At 48.7% G+C, this 24,170-nt stretch overlaps 1 protein-coding gene across 5 annotated transcripts in view; it reads left to right on the forward strand.

The window, feature by feature from the left end:
- Positions 1-24,170, forward strand: part of SLC7A1 (solute carrier family 7 member 1) — an 87,140-nt gene that overhangs the window by 35,704 nt on the left and 27,266 nt on the right. For all 5 annotated transcript variants that reach the window (XM_070049065.1, XM_070049068.1, XM_002721425.5 and 2 more), the window contains exon 2: positions 9,362-9,458. The gene's annotated coding sequence lies outside the window, so the exon portion shown is untranslated. The remainder of the gene's footprint in view (positions 1-9,361; positions 9,459-24,170) is intronic.

Below are 24,170 nucleotides of genomic sequence, written 5' to 3' on the forward strand. Positions count from 1 at the left end.
ACCCTTTTGGTCTTGAATGTTGTTTTTGGATTATAAGCATTTTGCGAGTGGTAAAATGCACATAATTTACCATTATAACCACTTTGAAGTGTGTAGTTCACTGATGCAACATCACCGCCGTCCTCTTTTGTTTTTCTTAAGATTTATTTACTTAAAAGTCAGAGAGAGAGAGAATCTTTCATCTGCTAGTTCACTTCTCAGATGGCCGCAACAGCTGGGGCTGTACCAGGCCAAAGCCAGGAGCCAGGAGCTTCTTCCAGGTCTCCCATGTGGGTGGCAGGGGCCCATCTTCTGCTGCTTTTCCCAGGGCCTTTAGCAGTGAGCTGGATGGGAAATAGAGCAGCCGGGCCACAAACTGGTGCCCAAATGGGATGTTGGCATTGCAGGCGGTGGCTTTACCCACTATGTCGCAATGCTGACCTCCATTTTAGGCTTTGATGGCCCAATTTCTCTGGTCCCAGAAAGAGAAAATGACTTTGGCCTTAACTTGGCCAAGAGGTAGCTTAATGAATGAACCCACTGCCTTTTGGGAGTGATGAGGGTTAGGTATAGGGATGGCTTTTTGGCCCACACCCATAGGACTCTTCTGTGTAGGTGCAGCTGTTTTAGAACATGCTGGGAGAAGGGAACTAGCAGGTGGAATATGGCCTGCATCCTGGGGAGAGTGCTGCAGGCCTGCATGGGGAGTGCTGTCTTCCCAGGCTCCTCTGCGAGGAGCAGGCAGGTGCCAAAGAGGCTTGTTTTCCTAGTGGATTGATAGATCCAAGTGGGCCCTGGCAGCTGGCACAGGGGACCCTGCGTATAAGGGACCATAGATTATATTTGCTGAGTCACAGGAAATGTGTAAGTGGAGGCCGTGGAGTGTGTGCTTCCAAGAACAGCTGGCACAGAGGGCCTGTATATAAGGGACCATAGAATATATTTGCTGAGTCATGGGAGACGTGTAAGTGGGGGCCATGGAGTGTGTGCTTCCAAGGGCAGCTGGCACAGGGCTGGAAGAGGTTTTGCAGAAGGTGTGACGCAGTCCCCGCACAGCAGTTCCAGCCCTCGTCTTGTGAGGCCAGGGGATGAGCTGCCCCTGGGCCCTTAGAGCTGCTCCAGCTTCTGTCCAGGGCGTGCCTGCTCTGCTGACCACTCCAAGCCAGGTCTGTTCACGCCACCCTGTGCTTCCCCCAGGCTGCCTTTCTCCATCCATTGCTCATTTCCCAGCTGACCCTGGGCTTCCAAGTAGCTCCCTTACCTTCTCATCGGCGGAGACTGGGTTTTATACTCTGGGTGGAGTCCCTGGCAGACAGAAACAGCAAATGTGCAAGTTCAGGATGGGGGCCCCAGATGACCCTAAAATATCGACAAAGGTGTAATCGAGCCGATTATTCACGCTTCAAACAATTCTTGCCTTAAACTGAAGGATTTCTTTAAACAGCGGCTCCTCCTGGCTGTATTTTTCTGTTGCTATTGCTCATTACCTGCTTGGTTAGAGAAATTCCCAAATGTCAGCATGTGATTGAAGAACAGAATGAAATGAAGAGAAAGTGTTTCTGGAATTGCATCATTTATTTAGAGAAATTCTCTCAGAATGTATTCATTTAAAAACACCTGATATATTTATGTGCTCCCCCTCGCCAAACAATTCTGGAAGCTCAGCAATGGTTTCCCCTTTGGAGAAGTGAGGAAAGGGAAAGTGAGATGGGGAATAATTTGCCCAAGTTCATTCAGCTCGTCAGTGGGTGAGCAGAGATTAAAACCAAAGTCATGTTCAGAAGCTATGCTATCTGTGCATCTTGCTGTGTTTGCTGAGTGGGAGGAGCAGGCTTGTGTGTAATTGCACTCCACTGTAATTACGCCATGGCCCATTGCCCTGCGGGCCCCACTGTAAGTCTCCTGCGGATTTCAGGAGCAGCAAACGTCCTGGAGCATCAGAGTGGATTGAGAGCAAGACAGGCTGAGCGTGGAGCCAAGACTCTCCTTCACACCCCCTTCCCACATTGGCCTTTTTCCTGTGTATGGGGGAGTGAATGACAGAGCTGTTTAACCATCAGAGGCGTGGTTCCAGTACTGAATGAGACCACAGGCCTGCGGTGCCTTGGGAACGGGCACACACGTTTGATGATGCAGTAGGTGCTTCACAGAAACTTGAGCCTTTGTGTATGGGATCGGCACTGGGTGGGGTAACTGACTTCACGGTGCTGGGCCACAGGTGGGACTCAGAGGGTGGTGGGTGGGCGAGAGCATGTAAGGTGCAGGAAAGAAATGACCGCATGGAAAATCCATGTCGTCCCCCCATCTTCCCCCCCGTCCAGCCCTGGTCACTATGCCTACACCTCTCTCTCCAGTGTCCTCCTGCCCTGGTCACTTTTTCCTTTTATAAACCCAGAGGATTTCTGCTTGAGGTTCCTCATTGCTACCTTCCACCTCTTAGAATTTTGGATTTCATTTTGCACACTCTCAGGTGTCAAATAAAGAAGTTCTCTGTCATCTCATTGGCTGGGAGAGAAATATCTTTTTTCCTTGACCACGTTTCCTTTAGAATTTTTAGTTCTCCGCCCACCCCCACCCCGTAAGTATTTTAGAACCACAAATGTCTGTATAGATTGTATAGTCTTTCAGACAGCTTTTACATTGAAATTTTGCCACCTTAGGGAGAGGATAGGAACTGGGGTAGATACCATTAAAAGTGGAATCGGAATGGACATTAGAAATTAGGACAAGGCCACCAAAATTGTAACTGTGAGGTAAAGCCTACATCAATTGGCCAGACTTAGTAATTAATTCTACAGTGTACATATATTTAAAAATATCATACATAATAAATATACAGGTATAATTTTATCTGTGCAAAAAGTAAAATAATAAAAGAATCAGGAGAAGAGGTGAAGTGTTGACTGGGATGCATTCCGAGGCTGCCGGGAGAACTGTTGGGTTGTAGCTGTAAAATCTGCTCCCTGTGGGTGGAAGACGGAGCTGGTGGGACTGCTGTGTGCTGCGGAAGAACCGTGGATGTCAGCAGCGGCAGGTCAGGTGGGAGTGCAAGGGAGCGTGACACAGTGCGTGCAAGCCTTGTGGTTTCTCTCACCATCCAGTCTGCCCCTCACGAGTATACAACTTCAGGTATTTCTTCAGGGTAAGATTCAAATGTGCCTGACCGAGACTGGAAGGCTGAAGGATAGCGGGGATCCTGCCCAAGTTCCTGTGGTTCAGGAAGCCTCTCTGGAATCATCAGTTCTTAGAGGATCGGCCGGGACAGCCACCAGCCATGGGATGGTCAGTTCTCCATGCCATCCCTGCGGTGTCCGCACTGCAGGATCAGTTCAGGAAGAAGGGGGGAAGGATTTGGGTCTGGGAGAGCCTTAGAGGACAATTGGGAGTTTCTTTTTTAAAGGTTTATTTTATTTATTTGAAAGAGAGGAAGAGAGAGAGAGATCGATCGATCAATCGATCGATCTTCCTTCTGGTGCACTCCCCAAATGGCCGCAATGGCTAGGACCCAGGGCAAACCTAAGCCAAGAACTAGAGTTTCTTCTGGGTCTCCCACATGAGTGGCAGGGGCCCAAGCACCTGGGCCATCCTCTGCTGCTTTCCCAGGCACATTAACAAGGAGCTGCATCAGAAGTAGGGCAGTGGGGACTCAAACCAGGGCCCATATGGGATGCCAGTGCTGCAGGCAGTGGCTTAACCTGCTACATCACAGTGCTGCCCCAGTTTTGAGTTCTTTGGTGAGTATTGGAGGCTTGTGCTCATAGGGATACAGAGGGCCTTATCCATCCTCTTTCTCTTTCCTGGAACAGCCAAGTTATTTGAGCCTCTAAGCCAGTGGTCCCTCTTAACAAACATAACAAACTGACATGGAAATTTCAAAACAGTATTCATGCCAAAAGAAAAATTGAACTTCCAGTTAGCAAGCTACAGTCATGTGCTTTTATAAACTACTAAGGTCCTCCTTCTAAGACTGGCACACATGCACACACACACACACACACACCATTTTCTTGGGAGTCCTCGTGGCTATGCTGTAGGACCTAGGCTATCCCAAAGGAACTCAGTTCCCATCCACTGGCACTCCTCACATGACTGCAACTACTGTGTCTGGGATGGTCTGAAGCTGGGAACTGCAAACCCAATCCAATCTTATACCTGTGTGACTGGGACCTGGGCCCTTGAGCCAGTCTTTCTTTTGAAAACTTTTATTTAATAAATATAAATTTCATAGGTACAGCTTTTGTATTATAGTGGTTCTTCCTCCCCATACCCATCCTCCCACCCCTACTCCCATCCCACAACCTACTTCCTCTCCCATCCCATTCTTCATTAGGATTAATTTTTAATTATCTTTATATACAGAAGATCAGCTTTATACTAAGTAAAGATTTCAACAGTTTGCACCCACACAGACACATAAAGTATAAAGTACTGTTTGAAGAATAGTTTTACCATTAATTCTCATAGTACAACTCATTAAGGACAGAGGTCCTACATGGGGAGCAAGTACACAGTGACTTCTGTTGTTGATTTAACCATTGACACTCTTATTTATGATGTCAGTGATCATCCAGGTGAACCATCTCTTGCTGTCTCTCCAGGTGTTCATTGGCAGAAAGCTGAAGTCAGGAACAGGAGCTGAATTTTGAAGCAAACACTTTAAAATGGGATGTGGACATCTTAACTGGCATTTTAACTGCCAGCCTAAACAGCCATCCCTTACCAGAGTTATTGATTGAAGCAGAAGCCCGTAGACTGAACATGAATCCCTTACCAGCCTTCACGTGTGATTGTTGGTAGCAGGCTTCATTTGTCAGATTCCTCGGCTCCAGTTGCCAAAAACCATAATAGCTGCCCTTGTTGTGTACTGGAGCACCTGCTTATATGGTTAGGGTGCCCTTATTTCTCATGATCTCTTGTATTGCTTTGGGAGATCAGAAGTTTGTCACATCTGGTTAGTGTTTCATCCTTCCTTCTTTTTTTTTTTTTTTTTTTAACAAATATTCTGAGCAATACAACGTAAATGCCATTGAGATGGGGATTTTGGCCTAGTAAGTTCACTATTGTACCTCCATGTTCTAGAGCTGTTGTTGGCATAAGACATATTTGTTGAATGAAGAGTAGTGTAAGAATGCATCCACAGGCAAAGCAGTTGCATAAATTGCCCCAGAGTTGGCCATTATGTTGAATAAAATAAGTTGAAAGGCATTTACAGCGGTTCCCTTCACTAAACCTCATGGGAAGATCTGACTGCTTCTGATTTACAAATTGTAAAGTGGGATATGTTTGCTGATGCTTTCAGGTTATTTTATGTATGTAGTTGGCCTTGGTGTGCCAGGTGTTTGCTATTAATATGTTACGGTACGGCCACATGGTGTCTCAATCCCATTTTTACAGTTCCCACGTGCTCCTGGAAGCCGTTCAGAGGCAGTGCTGGAATGCTGCTGGCTGTATTTATGAAATACATGAAATGGAATTCTTAAGTCATGAAGTATAGCATTTTCATTACTCTGCTGTTTTTGCTTTTTAACAAAGGAATTCTCAAGTCTGAAAAGTTAGAGTAAGTCGGTTGGAACATTCCTGGGTTTAAGAAAAGCATTCCTAATGCATTTATTCGCTATGCATTCCAGTCCCATTAATCCTGATAAGTTTGTTCTGGATTAACGTATGGCATGCCTTTCTTAAACTTGTAAGTTTAGCATTAACCGCTTTTACACCATGACAGGCAAGTGTGACTGGAGCAGGAATCACGATGGCATGCTGCTTAATTCATGCCTAATGGAGCAGGAAAGCAGCCTTGCTGCTGTGGGGCGAATGCTGAGCTTGGCTGCCTTCATTTCATCAGGCAGCCCTGCAAACTGTGGTCCCCAAACTGTTTGTTCTGAGAACCTGCTCCCTGCTGCTCTTAAAAATTCCCAAGGACACCCAGGAGCTTTTTCTGATGGGAGTGGTATCTAAGTCTTTACCCATTAGAAATTAACATGGAGAACAACTTGAAATAATTTTGGTTGAAATAAGTAAGGAAAATAATGGCCTCACTAGTACCTATTTGGAAAAGGAGAACTTCATTGCCTTTTCAAAAACTGGATACTCCTTTTGATGCTACATCAAAACTTGACAGGTGGTACCTGGTTCCACTGTAGAATCTGAAGGCATAGTAATGAGCTTTAAAAAAAAAAAAAAAAAAAAAAACAACAAATGAAAACACATGTATTTATTCATTTTTACTTGAGAGGCAGAGAGACAGGGTGAGACATCCCATCTGCTGGTTCCCAGAATGGTCCCTGGCTTGGGACCGAAGCTGGGAGTTGGGAGCTCAATCCAGGTCTCCCATGTGGGTTACAGGGACCCAGCTACTTGAGCCACCGTCTGCTGCCTTCTAGGGTGCACATTAGCAGGAAGCTAGCATTGGGATCAGAGCTGGGACCTGAACTCAGGCACTCTGGGATGCAGGTGTCCCAAGCAGCGTCTTAACTGCTAGGCCAAATGCCCATCCCTAATGAGCTTTTTGGACTCTAAAATACATGGGTCTCTTTTGTACTTTGAATTGATCATATACCTGCATGTGATCCTATTTAACTGAATTATTGTTTTATTGAATTATTTGGATATTCCAAGTGTGGGTACCATTCATCAGCTATGTCAGCCCTCCTGTATCTTTAAATTCTACATATATGGAGTCAACCAACAGTGAAATAAAAGAAATTGCATGTGAGTCAACCAACAGTGAAATAAAAGAAATTGCATGTGCACTGAACACATACACACTCTTTTTCGGTCATTGTTCCCTAAACTATACAGGTTTCATAGCTATTTACCTAGCATTTACATTGTTTTTTTTATTTATTTTTTTTTTTACTTTTTATTTATTTATTTATTTATTTATTTTTTGTCAGACAGACAGTGAGAGAGAGAGAGACAGAGAGAAAGGTCTTCCTTTTTCCGTTGGTTCACACCCCCCCCCCCACCAAGTGGCCGCCACGGCTGACGCGCTGCGCCGATCTGAAGCCAGGAGTCAGGTGCTTCCTTCTCCCATGCGGGTGCAGGGCCCAAGGACCTGAGCCACAGCAGAGAGCTGGACTGGAAGAGGAGCAACCGGGACAGAATCCAGCGCCCTGACGGTGCCAGCGCTGTAGGCGGAGGATTAGCCTAGTGAGCCGCGGCATCGGCCTTACCTAGCATTTACATTGTATCAGGTATCATAAATCATCTAGGGATGGGTGAAAGTATATGGAAGAGGTGATCATTTGATGCAGCACTAAAGACATTGCATAAGACACTCACATCTCATAGTGCAGTGAGTGCCCAGGTTCAAGTCCTGGTACCACTCCAGATTCCAACTTCCTGCTAATGTGCACCCTAGGAAGCTGCAGTGATAACTCAAGCAGTTAGGTCCCTGCCATCCACATGGGAGACCTGGATGGAGTTCTCAGCTCCTGGCTTCAGCCTGGCCCCACCACAGTTGTCGTGGGCATGTAGGGAGTGAACCAGCAGATGGGAGATCTCTCTGTTTCTCTTTCTGCCTTTCAAATAAAATGTAAGTAAATAATAATTAAAACTTTACATTTGTTAATATTGCCCCAATGTCATTTGGGAAGCTCAAGGTTTAGGGAGCTGTCAAGAGCTCAGATTTTCCAAATTTAAATTTTTTTTCTTCAATGTTTGGATTTCATGATTGGCAACAAGTGTCAGTAGTTTCCCTTTTAGGTTCTGCCCCTTTTATGCCAGATTCTGGGACAGATTCTGCACATGGCTCTTGGCTGAATCCCTTCCCTTAAGAATAAAGTACACCGTCCTTGATTTAGTCACAAGTACTTGGATGACTGTGCCCTCAGCACTCTGACAGTTTTCTAGCCTTTTTTCAAAGTGTAAACTTTTTTTATTTATTATTTTTACTGAGTTAAAACAGCATAACATAACCATACAGTCTGGAGGTGGGAAGTTGGAAATGGGCACAGGTCAAGGTGTTGCCAGGGAGCGTGTAACAGTCTACCTCCCTGCCTTTCCCTGCCCCTAGAGGCTGCCTGCACTCTTGGCCGGCGGTCCCTAAAGGCATTCAAAGCTAGCAGTGGCTGGTGGTGTCTTTCTCCTGTGGTGCCTCTCTGATGCTAGCTTTTCTCCCTCCTCCATGCTCTCAGCACCCTCATGATCACAGGGGTCTCCCCTCCAAGGTGCTCCCCCTCTCCCCAGGTCAGCTGATCAGTTTCTTCATTCCTTCTGCACCTGTTTTCTCCCACCAGTGCAACCTGACACAGTCACAAGATTCCTGGGGTCAGGATAGGGACATCTTTTGGGATCATTAGTGCATCTGTTACACCCAAGCCTCTGTATTTCTGGTCAGTTCTCCCTCTCTGAAGACTTCCCGCTCTCTCTGTGTTTGAGTAAATCCCGTCCTCCAAACATGACCTCCTTATAAAAGCCTTTCCTGAAGTCTCCAGCTACTTCCTGTCCCGCCAACACAGACTGGCATGAGAACCAGCACCTTGGTGCCCAGCTCTCTGTTGAGCAGTGGGAGGTCTGTGTCCATGTGGACTGTCGCCTGGGTCTATCAACCTTTGCTTTTCTCAGGGCTGCCACAGCGTATGATCACCAAGACGTAGCAATGTGTTGAGTTAGGGGCATGGGATCGTGGGTTGTGTTTTAGATTTTATGGAGTTGGTCAGCACCGGATCTGTACCTTCCATCTCATTCCTTCTCGGACTGCTGGCCACTTCTCCAGGCCCCAAGTCCTGCTTTTGGGACAGCCTTCAGCCCCACCCAAGTCATCAGACTGCTGTGTTTTGTATGGGCAGGTATATATTCTCTGTGCCAACATGAAAGTCTTCAACAAGTACATGGAAAATGCGGATTATGAAAATACTGTGCTTTTTGAAGTGCCCTGCCTATGTTAGCTAGTATATTCAGGTGAACTCCTTGGCCAGATGGGCAATGACGGGGAGTGGGGTCTGGCTGTTTCCTGAAGGCACCAGCTAAGGTTTCCTACCCCTGGTGATCTTGCTTCCCAATACCTGTGTCGGGAATGTCACCCCTAGCAGGGGCTCAGGGCTTGTGCCTGTCGTCTCTGGCCTGGGTTTGCAGAAATAGCCTATGTGATGCTATCACGTCATCCCTTTGCAATAGGAGACCCTGTTTGTTGAGGTGAGGTGGCAGTCTCTGATCTGGAGGTCATCTGGTCCATATGTCTCGTCTTCCTGTTGGAGTTTCCCCTTGGCATCCCTTCTTATTAGTGCTCCTGGTGGGACCCTCTTGTCTCTCCCTGCCATTCACCCTGTCTCCAGTTGGTGTTGCAGTTGGGGTGTCCTGCCTGCAGTGGGGCTGGGCTGAATGCTTGGGGGTTCTGGGGCTCTAGGACAGAGCACCTCTGACAGCTCTTCTTGCCTTCCAGGAGCCTGAAGTCCCCATCGAAGCCCTTGGGCCGTCTTCCTCCAGGATCCAGGTGCATCCTCAGTGAGAAGGTGTAGAGTCCTCACGTCGGATTCCAGGTACAGTGTGCCAGGCAGCAGCACAGCAGGTGGCCTTCTCTTCTGTGCTAGAGTCCGCTACTCCTTTCTACCCATGAGAACTGAACACCGAAGCCCTAGTCTTCATCCTTTTAAATCTCTAACTGCGGGATTTCTCAGACGCACCTGGCTCTGCTCTTGCTGGTGACTCAGTAGAAAACAAGTTTGCCTGTGTTTCTTAAGCTCCTGCATTTCCTCCCAATAGAACGTTTCTTGTTTTCAATTTTAATGGGGGTACAATGCTAATTCAATTTGTGTATATAGTATGTAATGATCGGGACAATTAACATTTCCATCTCCCTAAGTGTTTATCATTTCTTTGTGTTGGGAGCCTGTGAACCCTCTCTCTGGCGCTTTCTAAGATATGTAATAAATGGTTGTAAACTACAGCCACGCACCATGGTGTAGAACCCTGGCACTCGTCATGTCCTTCAGCAGGCAAGACCTTTCCCCACCAGGCCTGGTCAGCTTCCCCGCCAGGCCGTTCCCCCTCATTCTGGGCCAACGCCTGGGCAGGTGCTGCGTTGCCACGCTCTGTGCTTGGGGCCGGGGCAGCACAGTGGCAGTGAAGTACCTGGCTGCGGGTCTGCCTCTAACTCCTGGCATTCGCATTTCTCAAGGTCATAGGTCAGTTCCAGTTTCCTTCCTGTTCCAGGACTTCTCATCTGGCTTCTGTTCCTCTAATTCTTCTCACTTCACTTTTCACCCTTGCAATTAAAAATTTCCTGGTAGCTTGTCCTTGGATTGCCACACTGTAACTGTCTGTGTAGGCCAGTGGCTGTCAGGTGGTTCCTGGGAGCTGGGAGTTCTCAGCCGGATGGGTACAGGAGGTCAGGGCTAGCCAGGGAGGCGCTGTGGGCCTGTTGTAGATAAGGGGTAGGTCTAGTTGGCTCTGAGTCTGCTATTTGGGTTTGGCATAGGAGTGGTCTGGGATGGAGGAGAAGGTTTTTTCCGTGGAGAGGGATTGTATCACGAGCTTCACCTTTTTCCCTCTCTCTCTGTGTCACTCACGTTCTTGCAGTCATTTGAGGCCATTCACAGCCTTAATTCCAAGGCTGTAGCTATATTAAGAATGTGCACAGAGCCCACGCTGAGCCTGTAATCAGAAGAACTTTGCTGGGGACACAGCAGTGACCTTTGCTACCTGTGAGTACCTGGGAGCAGGCTGCACTGAAAGGAGGAAGGGAGAGGGCCTCCTCTTGAACGCCAAGTTCCTGGAGGCAAAGAGCGCATCAGGCACTTTGTTTGGAGACTGTTGCAACTTTGTCAGAAACAGAGATTCAGAATTGGCAGGTGCACCTTCCCAAAGACAGTGGGTAAATCTGGATCCTTGCCAGTGAGGAGTGGGAGGGTGTTCTGTGGAGGCCAGAGCCGTTGTGTGCTGGGGCCTGTAGGCCTTGAGGAGCCTTCTCATGTTAGGTGTGTGTTTAGTAAAAGGGCTTCCACAAGAGTGGGTCCATTCTGCCGTCTTCCCCTTGCTGCACCAGTCAGATGTGCTTCCGCTGCCTTAAAACACTGTTTTAGAACCTCTTGCTCTATTACCTAACACCAAGGCTGAGTGTGGACATCGGAGTGAGAAGCCAGAAATCAGGCTGTTGCATTTCTGGGGGTGGTGGTTCTCGGGCCTGGTCCTGAACCCTGCCTGGGCTGGAGGAATTCACAGGGTGCCACCCTGAGGTCCTTCCTTCCTTTTTTCACTATTAGTTTTTTAAGTTGATTTCTTTTTTCCCCAAGGATTGGTTAGTTGATTGATTTGAAGGGCAGACACACACATACACACCACACACACACACACACGGGGAGAGTCAGAGGGAGAGAGCTTCCATTTGCTGGTTCATACCACAAATGGCTGTATCAGCTTGGGCTGGGCCAGGCCAAAGTCAGGAGTCAGGGACTCCAGCTGGGTCTCCAGCGTCGGGGTCAGGGGCTCAGGTACCTGAGCCGTTGTCTGGCGCTTCTGAAGTACTTTAACAAGAAGCTCACCCAGAAGTGAAGCAGCCAGGACTGTTACTGGCACTCCCCAGGGCATGCAGGTGTTCCGAGTGGAACTCTGAGCCACACATCGGCCCCTGAAGTCCCTCCTTGAGTGACGACACAAAGGCCAGATCTCAGATCCACATGCAAGGCGGATGCCCTGCAGGCCTCCATGACCTGGCCACTCCTCTGTTGGTCTGTCGTTTTCTCTTCCCCTGAACTTCATTTGTTCTGTTTGCTGACATTTTTCCCTCCCCTCGAAGGAGGGAAGACCGGTAGTAGGTGCAGCATGGCAGAGTGAGAATACAGCAGGCAGCTCCTTTCTTCCCTTCCAGGCTTAGGGCAGGCAAAACAGGCTCCTCTGTTACAGTTCCTGTACCTTCTAGAATGGTGGCCCGAGAGAGAGAAATATTTTTTAATGGAAATAGCCATTTAATGTATGCTATTTTTCCAGAAGGAGGCAATTACTTTCACATCATTCAGCCTTAACCAAGAAAAAAGAGAGTCTGATGACACAGGGGTTAACCCCACCATAGAAGCAGAGCATTAAAGAAATACTGGGGCTCTGGGGTTTAGCTCCTTGAGGGTTTAGAGAGACAGTGACTGCAGACTTACTTGCCAGTGAGGGCTTGGAGCATATGTTAATCATCCATTGCTGCTGCAGCTTAAAACAACGCACATCTTGTTTTCTCACAGCATCTGTGAGTCAGGGGTCGGCCCGACTGCAAGTCCTAGGGCCTCACAAGGCTAGTCTGCATCAGGGCCTGATTCTCATCTGAAGGCTTGGCTGAGGAGGAATCCACTGCCAAGTTCCCTCCTGGTGTAGGATAAGGCTGCCTTGGAGGCTGCCCTCAATTCCCATCAGCTCCCTGGGGTTCCCAGAGGCCCCTGGAGATCCAGTTCATTGCCACCTGTTTTCCTCACATGAAAGCTGACTTCATGAGGCCAGCAAGCAGGGTCTGCTAGTTAGATGGAGCCTAATGTGTCAGAAGTGGTTCCTAGTTCTGACCTCCATAGGGATTGCGAACACAGGATTGGGGGGGGGTACTACCTTAGGGGCTGCCCAGCACAGATCACCTGCTCTGGCTTCTTGAGAGGAAGAATTTTTGTGATTATTTTTGCACCTTTTTTTTTTTCCTGCGATGATCCCGATTCTAAGCTGGTGAAAGGGTCATAGCTCTGCAGGGTCCATTTATCCTCCAGGCAGCAAGAATGTCGCCAGCCACCACTGACCTGCTGGCTGGCAGATGACTCTGGGTGCTCATTCTTTCTTGAGGGACATGTGAAGCACATTGCTTGTCTAAGGAAATGTGATTTGGAGTGTCCCATGGCTGGCTTATGCAGCAAAAACCCCCTCACAGTACATTTTCTGTGGTGGTGGCTACTGGAGAGGCTAGTGTTTGAGGTGTAAGTTGAAATTCATATTTTTAGCCCTTAAGGGTTCATTCAGAAACAGTAGAAATGATCTGTGCTCTCCTTCATTCTGTGATGACGGGGAGTCAGATTGTCACAGAGCCGTAACCATGGCTGGGAGGACCTCGATTATTCACTGTCTGGAACGTTGGGTTGGACGTTGGCCTCTTGAGAGGCTTGGGTCTGGAGTGACATCTGCGCTTATGACATTGCACCAGAACCTTCTGTCACAGCAAAGCAGGTGGCACTGCGTGACACAGGCTCGAATATGGTCCAGGTGACATGCCGAAAGAGCTGCAGCACACTCGGCACCGTCCTGCTCTCTCTTGGGTGGTGGGAAGTCGCTGCATTTACCCAGCATTCTGGGCTGCTGTGTCCATCTCTGCTTGCTCCCCTGAGGCCCTCTGGTGTCGCTTCTCCTGGCCTCTGATTGTGGGTTCTATCAAACGTCCTGGTCACTGGCCATTTGTTTCTAAATGCCACAAAGGAATTGCAGGAAAATCAAGTCACATTCTCCTCTCCAGTTGAGACTGGTCAGTTAGCGCCTCCAGGGCCATCTGCCCACAGGAGATTACATCAGGAGAAAACCTCATGGTTGGAAAGAGAGGGGTGGGTGCTGGGGTTGAGGACTGATGATAGGTAAGGTGATGAACTGTGACATTTCTTTCCAATCATTAATGCTTTCCTTCAGCAGTGAGCGGCTGAAATTTGAGTCACCGGAGAAGTACGGCTGTGAATGGGCCAGGAAGACCTATCAAAAAACGTGGCATTTCCTGCTGAGGGGTTATTTGTGCGTGACATACACTGTGCAGATAATTCCCATAGTAACCAAGGGTGTGTGTGTATGTGTGTGTCATACCTACCTCAGGGCTGTTTGAGGAAAAAAAAAAAAAAAACAAAACAGACGGGAACAGGGCAACAAATGGCAGTGCGATATGAAAGGTTATGGCATTTGCTTGTGCTAAGTGCTTTAGTAGCTGGATGAAAACAAAGGCACTGAGCAGGAAAAGGCCGAGCCTCTATCAAGTGCAAGTCCTTGTGCCCGTGTCTTGCACAAGACCAGACTGGTCTTCTGCAGATACCGCGCTGTTGGTGCCCTGCCTTTGCTTCAAAGGTGCGAGTCCCTCAGGTCGCCATCGTCCACACCCCCGATGGTGCTGTCTGATGTGCCGCCTGCATCTCAGCCACTGCAAGCTGGGGTCCCCAGTGGGGTTGTAGCCTGCCGAAGGTAAGGGGTGAGCTGAGAAACTGATCTGTATCCCCCACATTTGTGTTGGACGGTGTTCTCTCCACCCCCAGCAGCCATGTGCTTCTGAGATTCTCGAGAACTGCTCCTTCTGTGTTAAGCCTGCTCTTTGGAACTCACATTGCTGAGGGATGCCAGAGAATGGGCGATGGTCAGCAGACTGAGGCTCAGGAGATGCCTGAGGACACAGCTGGGGAGATGCACGGCCAGGTCTTCCCATAACACATCTCTAGGTCAAACAAAAGATGGTTGAGTATTGATCATTTCCTGTGATTCAATCTACTCCTATGTGAGGTTATTATTATTTTTTAAAGATTTATTTGAAAGAGTTACTGAGAGAGGACAAACAGGGAGAGAAAGATCTTCCATCTGCTAGTTCACTCCATGGATGGTTGCAATGTTTCAGGGCTGGGCCAGGCCAAAGCCAGGATCAGGAGCTTCATCTGGCCCAAGTACTTGAACCATCTTCCTCTGCTTTTCCCAGGCCATTAGTAGGAAGCTACATTGGAAGTGGAGCAGCCAGGATTTGAACTGGTGCCTATATGGGATGCCGCTGTCTCAGGCAGTGACTTTACCTGCTATGCCACAATACTGGCCTCTATATTAAGATTATAAATGAACTCATTAATATGTGGCAATAGCTTTTAACACTTCAGGGCTGTCCTGGCACTGGAGGCGGAGGTGGGGTGCTTGCTACAGGTAGTAGAAAGGATTTCATAGTGTTTTCTGGGTCAACTTTAGGTGAGTTCTGTTTTTACTCATTTTTGTCAATTTCTGGACATCCATAAGTGTAGAGAGAAAAACACAATGAAACTTCTCAACATCTTGTACTTCTCAACATCTTGATGGATTTGAGATGGGCTTGAGTTGTCTTTGGGCCCTCATCCTTCCAGTGTAACCCTTGATTGTTGATTTCATTAAGAGATTTCCTTCTGCTTAATTCAGAAACAATACATACTTACTATGGAAACAAATTGTCAAAATGCAGAAGGTAAAAAAGTGCCCCAAATAGTGGATGCTTGGCTTAGTGGTTAAGGCGCTGGTTAAGATGCCTGCATGCCATACCAGACTATGCGGGTTCAAGTCCCTGCCCTGGCACCTGACTCCAGCTTCCTGCCAATGCAGGCCCTAGGAGGCAGCAGTGCTAGCTCAAGTAGATGGATTCCTGCTACCCACATAGGAGACCTGGACCATATCTCACCTGCAGTTTCAGCCCCAGACCGGTTCTTAGCAGTTGGATAATAAACCAGCAGGTAGGAGCTCTCTGCCTTTCTCTCTCAATCTCCATCTATCTGTGCTTGTCAAATGAATGAAGAAAAAACAACAAAAAATGGTTTGATTCCCACCAGACCATTCTTTGTATACAAGCTATGTTTGTTATTTTTTTAAAAGATGCCGTGCGTGCTGTGTGCATGTGTGTGTGTATTGTGTATGTGTGGAGAAGAAATTTTATTTGCTTTTAATACTGAAATCCCAGCGGTGCACGTTTATCCCAGTTTCAAGGCGAGTTCTGTGGCCTTGGCCTTTCCCAGCTTGGGCAGGCGATCAGGACCCAGGACGTTACCCCCAGGGCTGGCGGATCTCACATCTGTCACTGCCCTCAGTCCTGATGGCTTCCTCCAGCTCTTCCAGGTTCACCGGTGTGAAGGTGTTGGTGGTGTGGTCCTCCCTGTGGGACCCCGCATCCCAGCCTGGCCTTGCCCTTGGTGAGGCAGGAAGGAGCCCTCATCTCACTGCGGCACAGTGGGATCCATGTCGCGTGCACTGTCCCCAGCTGAGCCTCCTTGCCGTCTGGTGAGGTGGCACCCACGCTGAGCCCTGATCAGGGGACAGGTGGTCTCGGTAGGGACATGCCCATTGCTGGTGCAGGCCAACAGTCTGGCTTCTTCTCTCGCTTTGACTCTGCTCTGCACACTGGGGCCACTTCAGTAGCCCCGCAGCTGTTTGGCGGTGTGGGGCCTGGCGGGCCTGGGTCACAGCAGGGGCTCTGGCAGCCTCTTGTGGAGGGTGCCATTGGCTGCTGCAGCCACATTAGCGGGGCCATGCAACAAAAACGATGAGAACTGTTGGTCCTGGCTAATGCCAAAATTCCTGAGGATTTACTGCCTTCTTGGTGTCCAGCTTCCTGACGACAGTGGGAGCACAGGCCACCTTCTCTCCCCTTTGGCCTTTTTCCTTCCAGCATCTTGCCAGTTGGAGGAGAATGTATACTTGGTGTTTTGGCACCTTCTCCTCATTTTTATTAGGGACACCGCTATTGTCATGCTTTGTAGAACTTTCTGCAGAGTTTTCCATCCAAGCGCCAGTTGGGTCCTGCACCTGCAATCCCCCTACTGTTTCAAAGTCAGCAGCTCTTGGCCAACAGGGGAAGTCAGTGGATTACTCCTGTGTGAAGCACGATTGACTTCATTTCTGCCGGGATCTTTGCCTCTGAGAAGCAGCTGTTGCTGGTGAGAAATACAGTAAGGATTGCCAGGCAGCAGGGAGAATGAGCTTGGTCAAAGTAGAGTCAGGTTGGCACCTAGCATAGGTTACAGCTTCCGGGATTCGGTGACCTCGGTTCAAATCCTGGCTCCATACTTGTGAATTCTGTGACTGAGGGCGGCGTGCTGTACTCCCAGAGCACCACGCTCTTACTCCTGCAAAAGGGCCGACCTGGTGCCTTCCTGGTTTCTCTTGAAGGTTGAAGGACATGCGTAGTGTGTAGATCTGGCATGGAGCTCGTGTTCCCGGAGGCTGCTTGCTTCCAGCAGGCCCCAGCTTGCCAACAAGTTGGCTTGGGGTCAGTTCCTAATTTTTCGCAGCTTCTTTTCTTTGTCTACTTTGGGAATGGTGAATTTTGTGGGAATTCCAATTTTGTTCACACAGTTGCTTGTGATGGTGGGAAGACTTAAGGAGTGACGATTTCCAGGGCTTGGGGGACTCAGGTGGTCTCAGGCTGGTGTGTACACTGATGAACTGCTTGGTTTGTTAAGGTTTGTCGAGCGAGTAAATGAGTGGAGTGGAAAGTATGAGTCTGTGAATGTCGAGTCGGAATTAAATTAGCTTTGCGGGAGATCCTCTGTCTCACTCTCCTTGTGCTTTAGAAATGGGGCATTTCTAGAAGGAGCCCAAGAAACTCTCATTTACCTTTCAGGCTAGCTTAGAGGCCCGATGAATTCAAGCACCGATGTCCTCGTCTTAGGGAAACTTTATTTAAAACATTTTATTCACCTATGAGAGCCAGCTCCCTGTTCTCAAGGCCCCAGTGAAATAAACGCTCACAGTTGATACCAAGTTGTAGTCTATGGAAGCTCCCAATCCTTAGGACCAGGCCCCTACTTAGGGCTGGTTAATTGACAATGTAGCTGGAGGCACTGTGTGTGTGTGTGTGGGTCTCCCTGGAGCTGCCTGTGAGGTTTGTACGTGGATTTTTTCTCTCTATATTACCAATATGAGTCTGATAGTAAGCTCCAAGCTGCAGGTAGAATAAGTTTTTGTCGATGCAATTCTTCACACAGGCCCTGATCATTTCTCCTGAAGTGGCAACAGCTCACTCCACCAGCAGTGGCAACACCCTGCTGGCTTAAGGGGAAAAACATCTCTCAGGTTTTAGTTTGTGTTTGTGAAGATCACTTTGAAGTTCTCAGGTTTTTATTTTCTTTTTTAAAGACATTTTATTTATTTGAAAGGCAGAGAGAGAGAGAGAGGGAGAAAGTTCGTTCTTCCATCCAGTGGTTCACTCCCCAAATGGTTACCACTGCCGGAGCTGAGCCAGGCCGAAGCCAGGAGCCAGCAGCTTCATCTAGGTCTCCCATGTGGTTGTCAGGGGCCCAAGCACTTGAACCATCTTCTGTTGCTTTCCCAGGTACGTTAGCAGGGAGCTGGATCAGAAGTGGAGCAGCAGGCCATCCCCTATGGGATGCCGGCTTCCCAAGCACAGGCTTAAGTTTAATGTCCTGCACCACAAGGCTGGCCCATCTGCTCGTCATTCTTGGACGTGTGTAAACAGCGTGGAAGGGACTTGAGCGTAGTCAAGCAGGTGGTGTAGGCAGTGTCTGTGGCAGAGCTGCCCTGTGTTTCTTTGTGGGAGAGTCAATGGACAGATTGTAACTGAGATTTCAGAGAGCAAAAATGATTACCAGGAGTCAGTGGCTACACCCGCTTGTTAAGGTGGTCTGAAAATAAATTAGATACAGACCCGTTCATTGATTGGCGTTCCAGGATGTTGGCTGTTACTAGTTATTATCTTGCCTTCTGATTGCAACAGTAACGTGTCTCATTGTGGATGAGATGGCAAACACAGAAAAGAAAGCACCTGTAACTGCAGAATACCCTCAGCAGTTAGTACTGGGGCACCTTATACCCAGCTACACCCCACATGCCTGCGCCAAGATGATGTTCTGAACTTGCTGACGCCGTGCTTGCTAGTGTTAAAACTGCTAGAAATGCCGACCCTGTGCTGTCTCAGCAGCAGATTCACACGTGGAAGTTCTTGCTCGGATCTGCCCTTGGTACCGCATGGCAGCTGTTGGCCCTGTGGGTTATCTGCTTGGGCGAGATCTGGACCAGTTTCAGTCATCTTGGAGCCCCGCAGGGTTCCAGCTCCCTAGCTGCTCCTTCTCTGGAGAGGTTGACATCAGCCTCTGCGTTGGAACCTCCCTGAGTAGCTCTGTTTCGGTTAATTGATGCCCCACTGTCCCTGGAAACTGCTCTTCTGGTCTGCAGCTGGGGGCTGCCCCGAGCAGGCAGCACGCACTTCCACCAGGTTCCCTTGGCCACCCTCTGTGCGATTTTGGTTTTGCCATAAGCATAGTTGTGTGTGGGATTCCCTGTAGGTCTCTGGGAACTTCCCACAATCAGCCCCTATGGAGTCAGGAGGGAGAAATGGGTGTCTGGGAGCGGAGGCTCTGGGACTGGGAGATTATAGCTGAGACTGGTGAAGGTTGATGTTCAGCTGTCTCACTGGCCCTGTACTTGCCCGTGCCAGGCTTGTGAAGCAACATTACTTGTGGCTTGTGGACTGGATGTCAATATGAAAAGTGGAAAAAGATATGGAGAAAAACCCTTCCTTGTTCAATAGTAGGATAAATTATGAATAATTTACAAATTATTATATATAATATATGATTCTATATATCAATATGTCATAATCTGCAAAACTTATAATTTGCAAAATACCTTATTGCAATACTGTAAAAATAGTATAGATAAGGTGTCTTCCTAATGAGGCTCCCAATGGGATGTAAAGACTTGCCCGGAGGGACTGACTTTATATCTCTGTTCTTTCTGATAAAATGCCACCTTCCCCCCTCCTCCCTTGAAAGTAGTGTCATTTACATTTTTTTAAGATTTATTTGAAAGGCAGAGAAAGGGAGGGAGCTCCCATCCCCTGGTTCGTTCCCCAAATGCTCACAACACGCCAGGCCTGGCTCAGGCTGAAGCCAGGAGCCCAGAACTCAAGCTAAGTCTCTCAGGTGTGTGGCAGGGACCCAGGAACCTGAGCCAGGACATGCTGACCCCCAGGATGTGCATGAGCAGGAAACTGGACCCAGAAGCAGAGCAACCCAGGCGCTCTGAAATGGGATGCTGGCGTCCCAAGCAGCGTCATAACTGCTGCACCCAGTGCCCGCCCCAGAACTCTTCTTAATTATCTACAATTAGCCCAGAAAAACATCATTTTTAATGATCATGTAATTTTGCTGTATTTGCTAACTTTTCCTACAAGTGAACAAGGAAGGGGTCTTCCTCCCTTTTTCCACTTCTCATAGTAGCATCCTGTTAACATCCAGAACGATTTGAAATCAAACTGTATTCTGCCTCTCAGAGCCTATTCCTCATGATTTTCACAGTTAGGCTGTTCTGTATCAATTATATCCTTATATACTTTGTGTGTGAGTTGAATTTTTGTGGATACAGTCTTTCCCTTTGATGCATAGTGAACTTGTTGAGATTTTTTTTCCCTCCTATTTGAAGGTAACCCAGTGCCCCCAATTGGCAGCAGCTCCAATATTTATGCTTTGTTTTACCCCCTCATTCACTTCCTTGTCAGGCATCTAAAGGCCTGTCAGCAGGCCTGTGAGTGGGAGTGAAGCCCTGTTCAATCAGTACTTACCTGCCCTTTCTCAGTCTCTGACTCTGACCATGCTATTTCCCTTTTCTGTCCCTGGTCTGGCTTCCCCAGTGACATCCCTTGCCCCTTTCTGAGGTCCAGTCCAGCTGTGTCATTGTCTTCCATTCACAAAAATCCTGCCGAGGTTCCCATCCTTAGTGTCTACCAGTCCCATCTGCACCCTGAGTTTTGGGTTGGTTTTGTTTTCTGTTTTGTTAATTTAATTTCTTGCACCTGTGCCCGCTAACATCTGGGGGAAGTGAATCCTGTTTTGACATCACTTCCTTCAACACAGGTTTCCCCTGCTTGTCATTGAGTCTACTTCTGCTTTCCTACAATGGCCAGTAATTCTAGAGGGCGCTTTTTTGGAACCTATGTTTCCTCCCAGGATGGGAGGATGGGTGCCTGTGGTGGCAGATGTCTCAGTCATAAGCATTCTGCTCCCTGTTACAGGTCATGCCCCGGGGCGACCTCCCACATGCCAGCCACGGTCAGCCAGCTGTTTCTGCTTCAGGGAAACTGAAATGACGCAGTTGACTATAGCTACCCTTTCATGGTCTCCCGAGTGCTACCACCAGCAAAGACCTAGTTTCTGTAACCTGGCTCTGATGGACAGCACAGTCTTGTCATCTATTAGAATGAGTGGTATTTTTAAAAAATAAATAAATTATTAATTTGAAAAGTAGAGTTACAGAGAGAGAAGGAGAGGGAGGGAGGGAGGGAGGGAGGGAGGAGGGGAGGAGAGCGAGAGAGAAAATCTTCCATCTATTGGTTCACCCCAAAATGGCCAGAATGGCTGGGCCAGGCCAGGCCAAAGCCAGGAGCCTGAAACTCTATCCTGGTCTCCCATGGAGATGGCAGGGACCCAAGCACTGGGACCATCTCCCTCTGCTTTCCCAGGCACAGGGAACTGGATCAGAAGTGGAGCAAGCCTGGACTCAAACTGACACTCATTTGGGAGGCGGGCGAGAGCTTTCATTCCACGAGATTGCAACCTGGAGGGAGGCAGTTATTTGGAACCTGGACCATTCTGAAGACCACTGAAAGGAAAGCTAAAATCATGACTCAGTGAGGATTTTCTGCAAAGCCTGGTATTGATAAATAGAGTATAAGCAGCCTGTTTTAGCTCCATTTCTTTCTGTCCTCAGGCCATTAAACTGGGCTTTTCCAGTGATGGAATTGTGTGTTAAATCTGAGACTGAAAAAGTCACGCTGTGACTTTTTCACCCTCGCCCACTTTATCAGAAATCTTCAAAACGGAGCAGGAGAAAGTCTGTATTTGTGAAGCCCTGGCCCCGTGGACCTTTTTCCTCCTCTTCTCAGGCAGTGATCACTAGAATACAATTTGGAGTTAGAATTTCAGTGGGAAGGGGACAGATTTCCTTTGCCTTTCTAAGAGGATGCTGCCGCCTAAGGTAAGTGTGCTGTGATAATGAGTGGCTAGGGAGTAAGGCAGGTCTGAGATTCTTAGTATTGCAAGGATGAAAGTTGGTGTCAACAGCTGTACAGATTATTCTTCCCAAAAAGAAAGGGTAACCTAATTTCCAGGTGATTTATTTTTTTGAAAGATTTATCTTGGGCCGGCGCTGTGGCTCACTAGGCTAATCCTCCGCCTGCAGCACCAGCACCCCGGGTTCTAGTCCCGATTAGGGCGCCGGATTCTGTCCCAGTTGCTCCTCTTCCAGTCCAGCTCTCTGCTGTGGCCCGGGAGGGCAGTGGAGGATGGCCCAGGTCCTTGAGCCCTGCACCCGCATGGGAGACCAGGAGGAAGCACCTGGCTCCTGGCTTCAGATTGGCACAGCGCGTCGGCCGCAGTGCACCGGCCGCAACGCGCCAGCCGTAGCGGCCACTTGGGGGGTGAACCAACAGGAAAAGGAAGACCTTTCTCTCTGTCTCTCCCTCTCACTGTCTAACTCTGCCTGTCAAAAAAAAAAAAAAAAAAAAAAAAGATTTATCTTGTTTATTTAAAAGGCAGAGTTACAGAGAAGAAGAGGGAGAGACAGAGAGAAAGATATATCTTCCATCTGCTGGTTCACTCCCCTAATGGCCACAACAGCCAGGGCTGAGCCAGGCCAAAGCCAGGAGCCAGGAGGTCCATCTGGGTCTCACACATGAGTGGCAGCGGCCCAAGTACTTGAGCTATCCTTTGCTGCTTTCCCAGGCACATTAACAGGGAGCTGGATCGGAAGTGGAGCAGCCAGGACTTGAACCGGCACCCATATGGGATGCTGGCACCAAAAAAACATGGCTTAACCTACTGTCCCTAATGCTGGGCCTCAGATGATACTGTTAAAGTATTCTGGCAGCTTTCTGTGTAGACCCCAACAGCAGGAAGTCTGTGTCAGTCTGACACTGCTGGGACTGGAAAGATTAGATTAGTCCTGTGTAGAGAAGCTTCCTCTCGTCTTGCTGTTGTCTTGGAGTCCTGGATGAAGGTGAGTGATGCCGTAATGTGGGCAAAGTGCTGATAGACAACGCCCTGCGGAGAACAGGACTCTGCAGAACTTCCAAGGACACAGAACAGCGATTTCTTCAAATAAACCCCTGACATAGTTAGCAAGTGTCTTCTTTGTTCCTCACCTGGGAAGTAGGAGTGAGCCCCCAACTTGAGACATCTATGATACCCAGATTTTCAGCCCTGGGCACGCCAGCAGAAACTGGCTGCATTTTTGCTCCATTGTTATCCAAAATTATCGAGTGTGGCCTTTCCCCAGATAGCAAGCAACGCTTAAGTTCTGCTTTAGTTGGGGTCTCTGCTCTGGCCACTCCTGTCGATACGCAGAGAACTTCCAAAGGGCCAAGACCTGTTCTGAAGCAATTGAGCCTCTTCAAGGAGGCATGAATCGCATCTGTATAGTCAGGATGGTCTCACGTAGGAATCCTCTTTCCCTTTAAGTTTGAAAACCAGTACCTGAGTCTAAATTTCTCTTACTTAACAAAAACCTGTCCCCTTCATTTTGAAGGTGATGCTGGGGTCCCGCCAACATAAGTCTGTTCTTGGAGTGAGCTTGCTTTGTTCTGGCAGGTGCCATGCATGATGATAATGTGTGTGTGTGAGTGTGTGAGTGTGTGTGACACACACTGCATCTGTGAGGTCATGGGGTCCACATGCACCTTCTGTTCTGAGGACACTCAGATGATCCCCAGGGCCCGTCTGGGTGCCAGCGTACCCCTTGCCAGGGATCCCGGTGTGGTCGGTCTTACAGTTTTGGTCCTGCCTAGGACAATAGGACCCTTTTGGGAGAGGCAAGCTGACCACAGACGAGCTCTGCCACAGAGCGAGGCTCAGACCCCTCATCTCCTGGGCCCCTCGTCACTGGGCTCAGTGCAGCCTAGGAAGGAAGGTGCAATGGAGTGGCATTGCCTCTAGCTTGCACTTGGCTTTCAGTGTTTTGAGGAGGATAACCTGCTCATTTTTAACCAGAAGCTGAGCCTGGGAGAGGAGAGGAGCGGACAGGCACTGTCCGTCTGTCAGCGTATCAGCAGTGACATTTACCAACCAGATTGAAATCAGCCTGAGCAGGAGCGGAGCTGTCACACCTGCCTCCCTGCAAGGCTCCTGTGCCCTTTACACACTATCCTCGCCCAGCGTGGGATGTTGAGACGTCCCCACTGCACCCCCGCACAGCCTTTGCATCTTCCCGTTCACCAGTCACTGCGTTGTGGTGTGCAATGCCACTTGAATAAACCAGGCTAAATTCTGTAAGAAAGAAAAGCAAAAGACCATTCTGGGAGGAATAAGCCCGGGTTCCGTTGGAGAGCGCTGGAGCCCTCCAGGGCCGTGGTGTGCAGCTGCAGCAGGGCCTGGCTCCCTGTGCCTTCCAGAAGCCCCGAAGCCATGCTTCTCCCCGGCCTCACCGCCTGCCTTGCTGAAATAACTCAGCCGGCTCTGGGCCCCGGCCCTTTTGAGCAACAGCCCTGGGTATCACAGGAAACACCCCGCAAAGCCACTGACCTCTTCGCCGCATCT

This window comes from Oryctolagus cuniculus, chromosome 9, assembly GCF_964237555.1.
Source record: "Oryctolagus cuniculus chromosome 9, mOryCun1.1, whole genome shotgun sequence".
In the NCBI taxonomy this organism is placed as follows: Eukaryota; Metazoa; Chordata; class Mammalia; order Lagomorpha; family Leporidae; genus Oryctolagus; species Oryctolagus cuniculus.